This window comes from Equus quagga, chromosome 21 (assembly GCF_021613505.1).
Source record: "Equus quagga isolate Etosha38 chromosome 21, UCLA_HA_Equagga_1.0, whole genome shotgun sequence".
NCBI lineage: Eukaryota > Metazoa > Chordata > Mammalia > Perissodactyla > Equidae > Equus > Equus quagga.
Genome location: NC_060287.1, coordinates 96,181 through 111,337, shown reverse-complemented (window position 1 = coordinate 111,337; position 15,157 = coordinate 96,181). Strand labels below are relative to the sequence as shown.

At 44.7% G+C, this 15,157-nt stretch overlaps 1 protein-coding gene across 25 annotated transcripts in view; it reads left to right on the top strand.

The window, feature by feature from the left end:
* The first annotated feature begins 409 nt into the window (after window positions 1–409).
* Window positions 410–15,157, top strand: part of LOC124231489 (ral guanine nucleotide dissociation stimulator-like 1) — a 29,643-nt gene continuing 14,895 nt past the window's right edge. For 23 of the 25 annotated variants that reach the window (XR_006886564.1, XR_006886546.1, XR_006886556.1 and 20 more), the window contains exons 1-5: window positions 410–547; window positions 1,976–2,362; window positions 2,443–2,934; window positions 11,865–11,956; window positions 12,156–12,276. The gene's annotated coding sequence lies outside the window, so the exon portion shown is untranslated. The remainder of the gene's footprint in view (window positions 548–1,975; window positions 2,363–2,442; window positions 2,935–11,864; window positions 11,957–12,155; window positions 12,277–15,157) is intronic. The other 2 variants (XR_006886565.1, XR_006886563.1) reach the window with 2 other exon arrangements.

Here is a 15,157-nt window from a genome sequence, read left to right as displayed (position 1 = left end):
CTGTAGGCGTGTCGCCGTGAGCCCTACTCTAGGGCGGCCGCGAACCGCTCCCAACGGCCGGGCCGCGCGGAGGAGCCGCCGTGTTCTGCCACGGGTAACCGCCGCCCGGTCAGCCCCCGCGTGGGGCCTCGCGGCCGCTCCAGCGGCACAGCCGGCGCCCGGCGGGAGGGGCAGGGTCCGCGCCGCCGGCTCTGGGGCGGGCGCCTCGGGCCACCGCGGCAACGCCGGGCCGCCGGCCCCGGCTTACGACCCGCCCCGCCTTCTCACTCCCGACCCGCGGCCCCAGCTCTGCGTTGGGTCGGGTTGGGGCCGACGACGTCCAGGAACAGGTCATTCTGGGGACGCTCTTCCCTGCCTCAGTTGGCCTCTTGCGTTTCACTTGCTGTGACGTTTTGGTTCTTTTGATGGCGGGGAGCCTGCCTCGAGCTCTGGCATCAGCGGTGAGGCTGAGCGAATGCAGCTTCTTCCTCCTGGATGGCCTCGCCCCACAGGCGCTCTTTGTAGAGGGGTCCCGGCAGTCCGGGAAAAGGCGGCTCTGCGCCCGCAGGTGAGTCCCGGTGCCGCGTGTGAGAGGTCCCGGGGGGAGCGGGCGCCCTCCTCCCGGGGCCGCCCCCGCGGGCTGCGGGACGGGGCTCCCTGGCCGCTTCTTCGCGGGGCTCCCGCCCCGCATGAGGGCTGTGTCTTCCCCGCGGCCTGGCTCCCTTCGTGAGGGCTCCTGGAATTGAGCTGTTTGAGCGAGTCCTTCTCGGCGGCCTTGCCCGCCTCCTGGACGCCCCAGAACGGTGAACGGAAGAGACTGCTGGCAGGTCCTTCTCCTTCGTGCTGCAGGCTGTGATCGCAGTGAAAGTCCTGAATGGCGCTTGTTACCCGTACTCTTATGGGAAGTTTACAGGGATTTGTTCTAAGTCTTAAGTTGCTTAAGCTCTCGAGGAGCTAGTAATATGAGCTTATTCCAGGCGTCAGCCACCGAGCTTTCTTGACAGTTCCCTTCAGAGCCTGCGTCCCCAAAGTTTTGTTACTGCTTTTGAGAATGAGGCACAGCGCTGCCAAGAAAGCTGCTCTTGGTATGCGTCATGGCCAACGCGCTGTGTGTGTTAGGGAGGTTGGCTCTTTGGGTAACGTGTTCACAGCATTTTGAGTTTGGAAATCACGTTGCTTAGAACTTCCTGAAGAGGTAGGATCCACCCTGGGCCTGGTCCACAGCAGCCTCAAGGTGCTAGGTGCCCTCCGGTGGAGCAGAAAGCCCTCGGGGAGTCCGCCGCACCCTCCCCGCGAGCACAGTTGGGTGTATGTAGAGATTTTACCTTAATGAGAAGAAGGGATCATTAAGTATCTTGGTCAGTATTTTCTCCGGGCCAGTTGCTTTTTTAAAGCGAGCAGCTTTCCTCCTGGTAGTGCAGAAACACAGAACAGCTTCTGAGTCTCACTTCGTCTTGGAGGTGGTCTTGCATCCTCAGCTGTGTGAGCCACAGCTGGGGCCAGCACCCTGCTGACTGTCTGGGATGCTCTGCTGGCTGACATCTGGCCTGGCTTCGCAGTAGGGGCCCAACCCTCCCCATTTTAGCACCCAAAGTCCTGCCCTGCATCCCAGGCACAGCAGGAGGATTGGTCAGCCGTGAGCTTCTAGGAACTATTCCTGCGGCTTCCTGGAACCTTTCCTGTTGTCTTGATGCCATCCTGTGCTATGTGCCTGAGCATCTGTACCCCTCAGGGCGTTTACCACAGCCTGGGAGGAGTTCCCCACCTTCCTTCCTTCCTCTGCGCTACAGACTGTAAGCTCCTTGAGGTAGACAGGGGGTCTTTCATCTTTCTGTTCCAGTAATAACTTGCAAGTTAAGGTGTTCCTTAAATCTGTACTAAATATTTAAATGGAGAAAGTTGCTACAGGTGTAGGTGTTCGCAAAAACACTTGTTTTGCTTTTATAGTTGATCCTTTAATTCTTTCGTTCTAACTACTTTGTCATTTATCCTGCAGGCTCCCCGTAAAGGACTGAAAACACCTGATCCGGTGGTTAAAAGCTGTTCACAGGGATAACTGGACCCCCACTAAGTATTCTTTCCTCTGTAGTGAACATTTCCCCACGGGGGCCCTGAGAGAACATGGGAGTGAAGCAGATGGGAAAGTCGCTGCCAGTTCATTGCCGTCCTTGAGTGAAAACCTGAGGGCCAAGCCGCTCTGCAGGGTGAGACTGCACCCAGGGCCTCCCAGGAAGCCGCCGGTCAGGAGTGGGTGCAGCAATCTCTGGAAGGAACTCTAGGAGACAGTGTGGCCGCCACAATGTCAGGTAGCCAGGCAGAAATAAACACGTCTGCTGTAGATGCTGGTGGTGAGACTGCACTTCCCCCACCGGGGGCTTGCTAGGTAAGAGTGGCATTTCTGTGGGGGACTTTGGCCCCCAGGATTGGGGCGTGCAGATTTATCGGCTCGCTTCTTTCTTACAGGTTCTTCTCCAAGCACACTCGAGAGAGGCCATCTGTCCCCCCAGCGCTTGTCGAGCGAAGGAGGCTGTAGAGAGACATGGAGCCCACCCGTCTGGGGCCTGACAAAGGCTTGGCCCAGAGCCCCCAAGTTCTCATTCACAGCAATGCCTCAGAAGCCCTCCCAGAGCTCCTCTGCCCCTCCAACAGTTGTCACCCCAAAGCCAGCTGTGGAAGCTGTGCAGAGTGAGCACAGTGACACCAGCCCCATGTCCCTCAACGGGGTCATCCTGTCAGCGTCGGGGGCCTGAGGTCTCCTCGACCTGCTGCTTCTCCTGGCAGAACAAGAGCAGGGGTGCTGCCTGCGGGAGCAGGTGGAGAAGAAGAACGGCGAGCTGTTCTACCATGTGGCAGAGGGGCGGTGCCCTGACAGCCAAGTGCACATGCTGCAGAAGCTGGACAAGCTGAGGAGAGTGGGCTTCCCCTTCTTGAGCAGGCTGCTGTCCCCCAGCTGAGGTCAGTACTAGGCCCTCAGGCTCCCCCACTGCCTGCTCATCATCCTGGGGCGAGGGGTGTCCTGCTCCACAGCGGATGGCCCCTGAGCACTTGTGTGTGCAGCATGCCCCCTGCCACATCAGGAGAAGGCTCTGCCAGTAGCTGTCCCTTGTGGACAGGGAGCCCAGGTTGGAAAGCTTACTCTGCTCGCTCCAGGGTGCTCGAGAGGTATCTGTGGCTGTAGGTTTTCAGCCGGTGGGAAAGGAGCCAGTTCGGCAGCTGGGAAAGCCGGAACTGCTCAGTGGTCGGTGCCTGGATGGTTGGTTTTCCACCTGCATGGGGGAAGTTAGCTTTTAATGCATCCCTCACACAAACGTAAATCCCAAGTCAAAATCTAAATGTAAAATAAAATCAACATTGTAAACTATTAGAAAAGTTATAGGAGACTCTTATTAAAGTCATGGGGAGGTTCTTTCCATTCATGCTTTAATGCATGTCCTTGAACTGAAGTCATTTTGAACATTTTAATAATTTCTTTAAAATTTTAAACATCTGTTTGAGTAGAATACATTCTCTTTTGTAAAACTAAAACATTATTATAGGAACATATAAGCCAAGAAGTGGTGAAAATTTCCATTTCTCACCTGCCTCGCAACTTTCATTCCTTGTTGTTAGTAAAATTTGGTATGTAATCTCCTAGACTGTTTTTGTGCTTTACATAAGTATTTCTCTCCCCATATGAGTAAGTTGAATATATTTTTTCTGTGTTTGTTGGCTAGGTTTTTGCTTTTCCCTTTCTTTTACGGTTTAGTACTTGTAAACATTGGTTTCTTGATGTTTTTTCCATACTGAAGATAGTATCTTTTACTATACAGGGAAAACATTTTCCTACTACATTGATCATTTAGTCTGCATCAATGTGTGTCCTCCGGGATGTAAGTAACACTTCAGGTGGGAAACGGCTCTTGTGTGAAAGACGGTTCAGGACCTCCTTGACCCCCACGGCAACAACCATTAGTGCAACCCAAAACAAGAAACAAAACCCATGCTGCGTGTTTCCAAATGCATCCTAGTCCTGGTCAAGGTTATCTACTCTGTTCTCCTGTCACGTCAAAGCTATTTCTATAGTTTCTCATTCCTGATGGTACTGTTTGGTGCCATTGTCTTAATCAGACTGCCCAAGGTTTGTCACTGTCACAGGTCTTTCCAAACAACCAGCCCATGGCTCCATTGATCAGGTCAACACCATTGTTTCTGCCTCATGAATCTTCACTTCTTTCCACTGTCTTTGGTTTTATTGTGTCGTTGTTCTGGCTACTGGAGGGAAGTGCTCAGCTTCTTTGTGTACAGTTGATATTTCCTAGTACCTGTGGTGGAGGCTGTGTCCCTTCCTCTGTCCCTTTGTCCTCACACATAGATTTGCCTCATGTTGCTCTCGTTGCTGTTCATTTCTAAAGAGTGTGTCCTTTCAGTCTGGATTCTCTCTTTAACGCAAGGTATTTAGAAGGTTGTGGACAGTTTTTCAAGTGGATAGACTGGGGGAGGGGAGCCAGTTTGTTTGTAATTCTTGTTTAATTTTATTTCCTTAAGGTCCAGTAATATGGTCACTTGTAGACATCTGCATTTTGGGTTCTTTAGAGATTTCATCGTGGCTTAGCACACAGTCCATTGTGGTGGTTTGAGAAGAGTGCGTCCTCTCCACTAGTTGCTTACATTGTTCTCCCTCAGCTGCAGCTGGATCTAGCTTTTTGTGTTCATCAGCAGATCTCTTTCCTAACTTGCTGTATCACCTGACTGGATTTCTAGAAGAGGGAAGGTCAGTCTCCCTGTGATTCTGGAGCTGCCTGTGCCTTCTTGTCTGTCCAGTTTTGCTTTATGTTTCAAGACCATGTTGTTAGGTGCATAAGTGTTCCTGACTGTTATCAACACAGAAAACCCCTTTTTGTCCCTTTAGAAGTCATCTTTATCTCCTTATTTTCAATCTTTTCGTATCCCTTTATTTAATAGGTATATTTTAACTCAGTCTGAGAGCCTTCATCTTTTAATAGAGTGATTTAAACCATTTACGATTGTGATTATTGATAAGTTGAAATTTGGGCCTGCCATTTTATTTAATTTTTAATTTTATAGGCTTTCGTATTGTTTCTGTTTCTATTCTTCTTGTGAATATCTTTCAGCTTTTAAGAACAACCGTTTCCGCCTTTCTTTCTGTAAATGCTTAGAGTTAATCAGTTCCTGTTTCCTACACTCCCAGCTCCTCACCTTCCACTCCCCAGCTCAAGACTCTTCTTAGTTCTATAATGTTATTTTCCCCATCAAGCAACTGTGATTGGATATAAGTATACAGTTTATGGGTTCCTTTATTCACTGCTATTTATTGTATCCAGATTTCTCCTCCTTTTTGGAAATACGTAATACTTTCTTTGGAACTCATACAACTGTAAAATTTTGAGAGGAATCGAGTTTGAGATACTCCTTAGATGCTGATGCTGGGGAGCTGGTACCTGCCTCTTAAAGCTGCATCTGTGTGTTTGCAGTGTCCGAGTGAGATCAGAGGTGTTTAAAACCGTGGAATTGAGTGAGGTTTCCTGGAGAAACTGTGTAGCTGTAGAAGAGCCCAGGCCCAGCCTAGGAGCAGGCAGTGTTTGTAGAGGTGCAGCTGAAGACGGTCCAGGAAAGGAGACTGAAATGATAGAGCATGGAGTCCTGGGAGCCAGGAAGGGAAAGGGGTATGGCAGAAAGAAGGGGTTCTCAGCTGGGTCAGATAACAGCTCTGGGCAGAATGGAGAAGAGATGGCTGGACTCGGCCACATGAGATCACTGGTGACTGCAGTCTTCTTGGAGTGGTGAGAATGGAGCTGGGTCTGGAGTGGGTGAAGGAGGGCAGTGGAGGGCAATAGGGGCAAGGCACTTTGCTTAAGAGGTTTGGCCATGAAGGGGAGTCAGGAAAGTGGACAGTAGCCAAAAGGGAGCCTGGGTCCGAGGGAGAGTTTTGTTTGTAAGGTGGAGAAGAGCTATCAGGTGTCTGTGCTCCAGTTGGGACTGGATGGAGAGGAGGAGCTTTGAGGGCCAGGGAGGAGCAAGCTGGGCCCTGAGGAGATGCAGGGCTGGGCTCTGCCGCCCAGGATGGGGCAGAGAGCAAGGGGACAGATGCTTCGCTGGTGGAAATGGCGCCTCTGCTCCTTGTTCCTGGAGTGTGAGGGGCTGGGAGTGGAGGAGGGATGCAGGAGGCATTAGGTGAGCGGCAGGGGGAGGGTGGGAGGAAGAGAGGGCACCCTGGCTTGGTCTCCAATGCCCACCCAGAGCCCTCCAGGGATCCCAGGTCACCAGCTGCTGTCTCTCTTTGATGTCTTCCTCAAAATGTCTGCTCTCTTGGTGATTCCCAGGGCTGTTATGAATTTGTTCATCAAAGAAGGAATCTTTGGGTCATTTTTTAGGGATTTTCATGTCAAAGGGGACATAAAACGTATATTATTCAGTCCATCATCTTTTGTTTTTGGATGGATTCCCTGTAACAGAGCAGCTGGACCAGGGGCCTGATGGTTCTAGGATTCAGGAGGTTTGCTCTGCGGAAAGCTGGAGCTCAGTGGCATTCTCACAGGACACGGTGCTCCGTTTCTGAGCCCACTCTAACTGTAGGTGTCTCGACATTGTAAAACCTGGGACAATTCTCTCAGGGCCTATTGTTGGCATTTCTGTGACCAGTGAGGGCCAGCATTTTTCCAGGTTCACTATCTGTCACTTGCCTACTGTGCCGTTGCCCACCTTGCTCCCTGAGCTCTGAACCTTCCCAAGGAGATGAGGACATTCACGCTCTATCTGGTGTGATTGCACCTTCTCTCAGTGTGCCCCTTGAGTACTTGCTGCAAAAATGTCTGTTTTCTTCACATTCCTTGATTCCTTGTACGTATAATCAAGATTTAATCTGGAGTTTTAAAAGCGTTTTATTGTGGACAACTTTGAACATACATAAATTAAACAGAAAAATGTAATAGACCCTCTGGTCCCTATCCCATCGCTTCAACATTTATCAGTATTCTGATACTCTTGTTTCATCCATATTTCTATCCACTGCCTACCTTCCATTGATTATTTTTTAATTAACAGATTTTTTTTTAGGAAAGTTCTAGATAGAGAAATTCAAATAGTGCAGAGCATTTCTCCCTCCTCCCCCACATTTTCCCCTGTTGTTAATATCTTGCATGCCACTGGTTAGTGTGGTTCATTCCTTACAAGTGATGAACTGACATTGACACAGTGTTAGTAACTAAGTCCATAGATTACGTTAAGGTTCACTGTCTTGTACTTGGATTTTGACAAATGCATGATCTCCTGTATCCACCCTGACATTACCCTACAGAGGAGTTGGATTACCTTAAAAAGCCCTGTGCTCTGCTTTTTCATCCCTTGCCTCCCAACCCCTGGCAACCACTGATCTTTATACTGTTTCTATGGTTTTGCCTTTTCTAGAGTGTCATATAATTGGAATATGTGAAATCTATGGAATAGAGTATGTAGCTTTTTCCAGTTGGCTTCTTAGCAATATGTATTTAAGGGTCTTCTATGTCTTTTTGTGGCTTGATAGCTCATTTCTTTTTTTTTTTTATATTGAATTAAAATCCATATAACAAAAAATATAAATGTACCATCTTAACCATTTTTAAGTGAACACTTCAGTGACATTAAATACATTCATGTTGTTGGGCTCCATCACCACCATTCAGCCCTATAACTGTTGTAAATCTGAAACTCTATGCCTATTAACCACAACTCTCCCTTCTCCCCTCTGCCCTTGGCAGCCACCATTCCACTTTCCATCTCTATGATTTTGATTCCTCTAAGTTGCTCATGTAAGTGGAATCACACAGTGTTTATCTTTTTGTGACTGGCTTATTTCACTTAGCATAATGTCCTCATGGTTCATCCATGTTGTAGCATATTGCAGAATTGGCTTCCTTTTCAGGGCTGAATAATATTCCATTGTATGTATATGCTACATTTTGTGTATCCATTCATGTGTCAGTGGACACTTGGATTGTTCCCACCTTTTAGCTATTGGGAACGATGCTGCTATGAACATGGGTGTACAAATATCTCTTTGAGATCCTGCTTTCAGTTCTTTTGGGTATATACCCAGAAGTGGAATTGCTGAGTCATATGGTAGTTCTGTGTTCAATTTTTTTGGGAACTTTCATACAGTTTTCCATAGCAGCTGTACCATTTTACATTCTTATCAACAGTGTACAAGGATTTCAATTTCTCAACATCCTTGCCAACATTCACGTTCTCTTTTTCTGATATGAGCCGTCTTTAATGGGTGTGAGGTGGTATCTCATTGTAATTTTGATTTGCCTTTCCCCAGTGATTAGTGGTGTTGAGCATCTTTTCATGTGCTTATAGGCCATTTCTAAGTCTTTGGAGAAATGTCTCTTCAAGTCCTTTGCCTGTTTTTGAATTGGCTTCTTTCCTTGTTTACTTTTAGGAGTTCTCTGTATATTCTGGATATCAGTCTCTTGTCAGAAATATGATTTGCAAATATTTTCTTTTCTTTGACTCTGTGGGTTGCCTTTTTACTTTATGGATAGTGCCTTTTAGTGTACCAATTTTTTAAATATTCGTTAAGTCTAATTTGTCTATTTGTTTTTCTTTTGTTACCTGTGCCTTTGGTGTCATATCCAAGAAATCATTGCCAAGTCCTCTGTTGGGAAGATTTTGTCCTATGTTTTCTTCTAAGAGTTTTATTGTTTTAGGTCTTAGATGTAGGTCCTTGATCCATTTTGAGCTAGTTTTTGTGTATGGTGTTACATGAGGGTCCAATTTGATTCTTTTGCGTGTTGATATCCAGTTTTCCCAGCACTATTTGGTGAAAAGACTGTCATTTGTTCCTTGAATGGTCTTGACGCCTTTGTCAAAAATCATTTGACCATGTATGTGAGGGTTTATTTCTGGGCTTTCTCTTCTATCTCTGCCATTGGTCTCTATGTCTGTCCTTATGTCAATACCACACTGTGTTGATTACTGTAGGTTTGTAGTAAGTTATGAAATCAGGAAGTGTGAGTCCTTCAGTTTTGTTGTTCTTTTTCAGAATTGTTTTGGCTGTTTTGAGTCTTTTGAGATTCCATATGAATTTTAGGATGGGTTTTTCCTATTTCTACAAAAGCATCGTTAGAACTTTGATAGGGATTCCATTGAATCTGTAGATTGCTTAAGGAAGAATGGACATTTTAATTATGTTAATTCTTGCAGTCCATGAGCACAGAATATCTTTCCATTTCTTTGTGTCTTCTTCAAAGTTGTCTTAATTGTTTTAAGTCTTGTTTTGTGACCTAACATATGATCTATTCTGGAAAATATTCTCTGTGCCCTTGAGAAGAATGTGGATTCTGCTGCTGTTCACTGAAAGGTTCTGTATATGTCTGATAGATCCATTTAGTATTTAATGTTGTTCATGTCCGCTGTTTCCTATTTTTCTGTCTGGATATTCTATCGATTGTTGAAAGTGGCTTATGGAAGTTTCCTGCTATTTTTAACTTACATAATTGATAAGGATCTAATATTGAGAATATATAAAGATCTCTTAGAACTCAATAATACAAAACAAAGAAGTCAATGAAAATGGGCAAACAGTTGGAATAGACATTTCTCCAGGAGATACATAGATGGCCAATAAGCACAAGATAGATGCTCAGTGTCATTAATTATTAGGGAAATGCAAATTCAAACTACAATGTGATACTATTTCACACTCGACATGAAGGCCATATTCAACATAATGGAAAAATCCCAAGTGTTGGTAAAGATGTGGAACAGGGGAAACCGTCATCACTTACTAGTGGGAATGTAAAATGATGCAGCCACTGCAGAAAATAGCTTGGCATTTCTTAAAATCTTAAACCTAGAATTACCTTTGACCTGGGTAGTCCATGTTAGGTATGTGCAAAAGAGCATTGGAAACATATGTTCAAAGAAAAACTCACTCACGGACATTCAAAGCAACATTATTCACCATGGTCCAAAAGTGGAACAGAACCAAATTTCTATAAAATTATGACTGCATAAACCAAATGTGGCATATTCATAGTATAGGATATTATACAGCCATAAAAAGGAATAAAGTACTACTACATACTAGGCCACGGATGAACCTTAAAAAACGTCTGCTAATTGAAGCCATCCATGAAGGCCACAGATGGTATGATGCCATTTGAATGAAATGTCCAGAATAGGCGAATCCATAGAGAGAGAAAACAGGTGAGTTGTTTCCATTGGCTTCGGTTAGGAGAAAATAGAGTGTGACTGAGTGTAGATTTCTTTTGGAGATGTTGAAAATGTTCTGGAATTATATAGTAGTGATAGCCACATAACATTATCATTGTACCAAAAGCCACTGAATTGTATACATTAAAATACTTAAAACAATGTATTTTATGTTAAGCAGGTTTTCTTCCATAAAAATTTTGAAAATTTTAAATCTATTAGGTTATTAATTAACCTTATTTAATTAACTTTAAATTAATAGAGTGATTAATGGAGTTATTAGGGATAGGGCACATTGTAGCCAAGAGAGCAAACATCTGATTAGGGATATAGTAACAAATCCTGTAATTATACCAGCAGCAGTCTAAAATCCAATTGGTAGCCATTGTCCCTGACTTGGAGAGACCAGCCATGAAAATAGTTTCAGTGATCCTGGGGGCCTTGTGCATCTGTTCAAAGATTTGGGTAATATTATGCAATATTTTAAGCTCTTGTGCTATCTGGTGGCAGCAGGTTTGAACTTTTGATTGTTGATGTACGTGCACCCAGTGGTCCTTGGGAGGGCACAACACCCTCCTTCCTTGGCCAGTATAGATAGTCCAGGGCCAGGCCGTTTCCTAAAACCATTTAGGCACGAGACTCATGAGATTTGCACAAGGGCTAGGATAGGGTCTTACGCAGTTGTTGTCCACATTGGGTTAAGGTTGTCGATACTTCTTGGTTGGCCTCATTTACCTGATTTTGTGTGGGTAGGGCCACTGTACCTGTGCCCAGTCCAGTCAATCCCAGTAGAACTGAAACACCCAATACTAAAGGACTGGCAGTATCTCTGGGTTATCACCCAGATAACCAGTCAGGGCAGGAAACTCAGGGCACCTGCAACCTGAGGGCTATACCTCTAGAAGCAGGCCAAGAGAGACAATGATGCATTGCAGAATATAGCCTGGGGAAAGCTAGTAAGAGGGCTTGGGAAGAGAGGACCGCTCTGGGTGAGAGCCTTGTGATATCAGGCCACAGTAAAAGCCAAAAGTAGATGTTCTTAGTGTAAAATATTCGTTAGAGCTCTTGGAGGTAAAACCAGTAATTTGTGCCCATTCACTGGCTACCTGTGCCAGATGATTCCAGGTGGTACAATTAAAGATAGGTGGGCCAGGAGCTTTTGTGCATGGGCACAAAATCACCAGGGTGGCTCAAAGCCTACTCCAAAATGACCCCTCAAAAGACAGTTGGGAGAGAAATGAGTGGAGAGTTTGAAGGAAGCTTGGGGCAAAGATGTAATGTTTGATGGAGTTGGCTATAGTTGAGTCTATCAGCAGGGTAAGCACTTAAGCTGGGGGGCAGGTGATTGGGGGGCAAGGGACAGGCCCTGCAACTTCTGAGTCTCACTGCATGGGCAGCCCCCTCAGCCCATTGGACGTAAATGGTGGTGGTGGTGGTGAAGCAGCTTGCTGTCACTGTGGAAAGTAGAGGGGAGGTGTGGTCGAAGAAGTCATGGTAGTGTCGGGAGTAGTTGTGTTGTGGGATTACGGTGTTGAAGGGGAAGAACTGGAGGCAGGTACAGTGGATATGCGAACTGGGGAAAGCAGGGGACCAGCAGAAGTCTCGTGTGTTAAGACAGCAGGCCCAAATGGAGCCACTTAGGCTAAGCTCAACATCAACAAACCGAGACTTAATTAAACTTTTGGCCCTCCCAGGAATGGAATCTTAACACCAGTCCATCGGGAATCGCCTGATGAGCACTGGGTAGTCATCTGCCTGAGAGACCCCTGCCATCCCCTAAAGGAAGGTAACCAACCTTGCAGTAACCAGCCTGCTTTCTTGTCTAGTGTAACTTCCTTGTTCCTGCTCCCTTCTGCCTATAAAGGTCTTAGATTTTACAGCCCCTCAGAGCTCCTTTCTCCCTGCTAGATTGGATTGGATTGGATTGTTGAATAAAGCCAATAACATGTTTAAAATTGACTCAGTTGAATTTTGTTTTGTAACAGTTTGGTGGCAGCAGTGGGGTCCAAAGGAGGCATCTGATGGTTTCAGGGATGAGAAACAAGGCATTGGTACCCACAAAACCTTTGAGTCCTCCATCTTGTTCGCTGTTTCCGAGGACCATGGGTAAGTTCCTCTTGGATCTGAGAGGCGCTGTTTTTGTGTTGAGCTCCCGATCTAACTGGCTTCCCAGTCCAGGGTTAATGGGTCGGTCTAGACTGACAGGATGCTGTAACAAGAGCATGAGTCTTAACCCTCGTTAGTCTGCAGTGCCAGATAAAGGCTTAGTGGCTCAGCTTGAGCTGGCAGATGGTTCTACCAGGAGCCTGAGTCTCTGGCCCTTGGTTAGTCTACAGTCCCCATGTGTTAGGATCTGCTGGTTCAGTCTGTAGTTCTTGGCAGTGGAGAGGAGTGGGAGAAATGTGTGCTCCCTCCACACCCAGTCCTTGAAAACTTCCCACGTGCATTTTACATGTGTTCCCCTCTGTTGACTATCGATGAGTTCTAAGGAAATGGTGAAGGCACCACGTGGAGGAATTGTGGGTTTCTGCATGACTGCATGTAAGATTGCTGCCCCCTCAACCTGAACACCCAGCCAGCACTACTAGAAATGAAAGATGCCCCATCACCATGGATTGGAAGACTCCTTATTGTGAAGGTGTCAGCATTATCCAAAGAGATCAACAAATGCAGTGCAGTCCTTATGAAAATCCCAAGGACAGTTTGCGCTGAAATAAAAAAAAAACATCTTAAAATTCTTATGGAGTCTCAAGTAAGCCAGGTACCCAAAACAGTCTTGAAAGGAGGTACTAAGTTGGAGGACTCATTCTTCCTGATTTAAAACGTACTACAAATCTACAGTATTAAAACAGCATTATAATAACATAAAGACAGACATATGGACCAATGAAACAGAATTGAGAGCCCAGAAATAAACCCTCAAGTGATGTTTGACAAGGGTGCCAAGATTATTCAGTGGGGAAAAGACAGTCTTTTCAACAAGTTGTGCTGGAAAAGTAAATATCTACATACAAAGAATCAGCTTGGGCCTTTACCTAACACCATATACAAAACTTAATTCCCAGTGGATCAAAGACATTTACAGTAAGGGCTAAAATATAATACTCTTAGAAGAAAACATAAGACAAAACTTTGCAAAGTAGGGTTTGGCAGTGATTTCACGGATATGAAACCCAAGGAGCAGGTAATAAATTAAGAAAATACACTGGACTTTATGTACAATAAAAACTTTTGTGTCTCTGAAGGTATTACCAGTAGAGTAAAACACAGTCTACAGAGTGGGAGACCATATTTGCAAACCATGTATCTGACAAGGCCTTAATATTAAGAATAGACAGAGAACTCCTAAACTCAACAACAGAAAACAAACAGCCCAAGTCAAAAATGAACAAAATACCTGAATAGACATTTCTTCAAAGAAGATATGCAAATGACCAGTAAGCATATCAAAATATGCTCAACATCACTAATCGTTAGGGAAATGCAAGTCAAACACAGTGAGATACCACCTCACATTCATTAGGAATGGCATCTATCAAAAAGAGATAAGAAAACATGTTGGCAAAGATGTGGAGAAATTGGAATCCTTGTGCACTGTGGTGGGAATGTAAAATGGTTTAGTTGCTATGGAAATCAGTATGTCAGTTCCTCAAAAAAATTAAAAATAGAATTACCGTAGGACCCAGCAATTCTGCTTCTGGGTATATACCCCCCAAAGAATGGAAAGCATGTTCTCAAAGACATATCTACATACCCATGTTCATGGCATCCTTATTCATAACAGGTAAAACATGGAAGCAACCCAAGTGTCTGTCCAGGGAAGAGTAGATAAGCCAAATGTGGTATATATGTACAATGGTATATTATTCATCCTTAAAAAGGAACGACATTCTGAGACATGGTACACCATGGATGAACCTTCAGAATATTATGCTAACTAAAATAAGCCACAAAAATACAACCTTGTGTGATTGCACTTAAATGAGGTACCTGAAATAGCCAGATTCAGAGAGACAGAAAGTAGAATGGTGTTTGCCAGGGGTTGGGAGGAGGTGGGAATGGGAGGTTACTGATGAATGGGTATAGAGTTTCAGTTTTGCAAGATGAAAAGTGTTTTGAAGGTGGATTGTGGTGATGGTTGCACAGCCATATTGTGTTTAATACCCTTAAAATGCACTTAATGAACTTAATGTTCTTAATGACACATAAACGCAAAAATGGTAAAGATGGTAAATTTTATGTGTATTTTACCTCAATAAAGATATATTTTACTCAGAAAGGCCAAATGCAAAGAAATGAGCAGGGGACACTTTAGTCTTGCAATGTGTACTCTTTTTGACCCTGATATTTTGTCCCAGCCGTTTTACCTGAGACAACTTTGATCAGGCCAAATGTTTTAATTCTGTGCCTAATAAAACCTTGAAATCAGAATTATACAAAACATGTAAAAGTTTGTGTTGAAATGTTTTTTGTTTTTTTTGCTGAGGAAGATTGGCCCTGAGTTAACATCTGTTGTCAGTCTTCCTCTTTTTCTGCTTGGGGAAGATTAGCCCTGAGCTAACATCTGTGTAAATCTCCCTCTATATTTTTGTATGTGGATCGCCACCACAACATGACTGATGAGTGGTGTGGGTCTGTGCCCAGGATCCAAACACACACGCAAACCCAGGCTGCCAAAGCAGAGCACACCAAACTTAACCACTCTACCACAGGGCCAGTCCTGAAATGTATTTTTCAGAGCAAACTTAATAGGACTTTTAAAAATTATTTTAATCTTATTTTTTTGTGTTAGTTTCAGGTGTACAACGTAATGATTTGATATTTTTATATATTGTAAAATGATCACCACAAAAATCCCAGTTCACAGCTATGTTCATACGTAGTTACAAATGTTTTTTCTTGCGATGAGAACTTTTAAGATTGATTCTCTTATCAACTTTGCAGTATGCAATACAGTATGAATTCCTTGATCGATTTCTTTAAAATA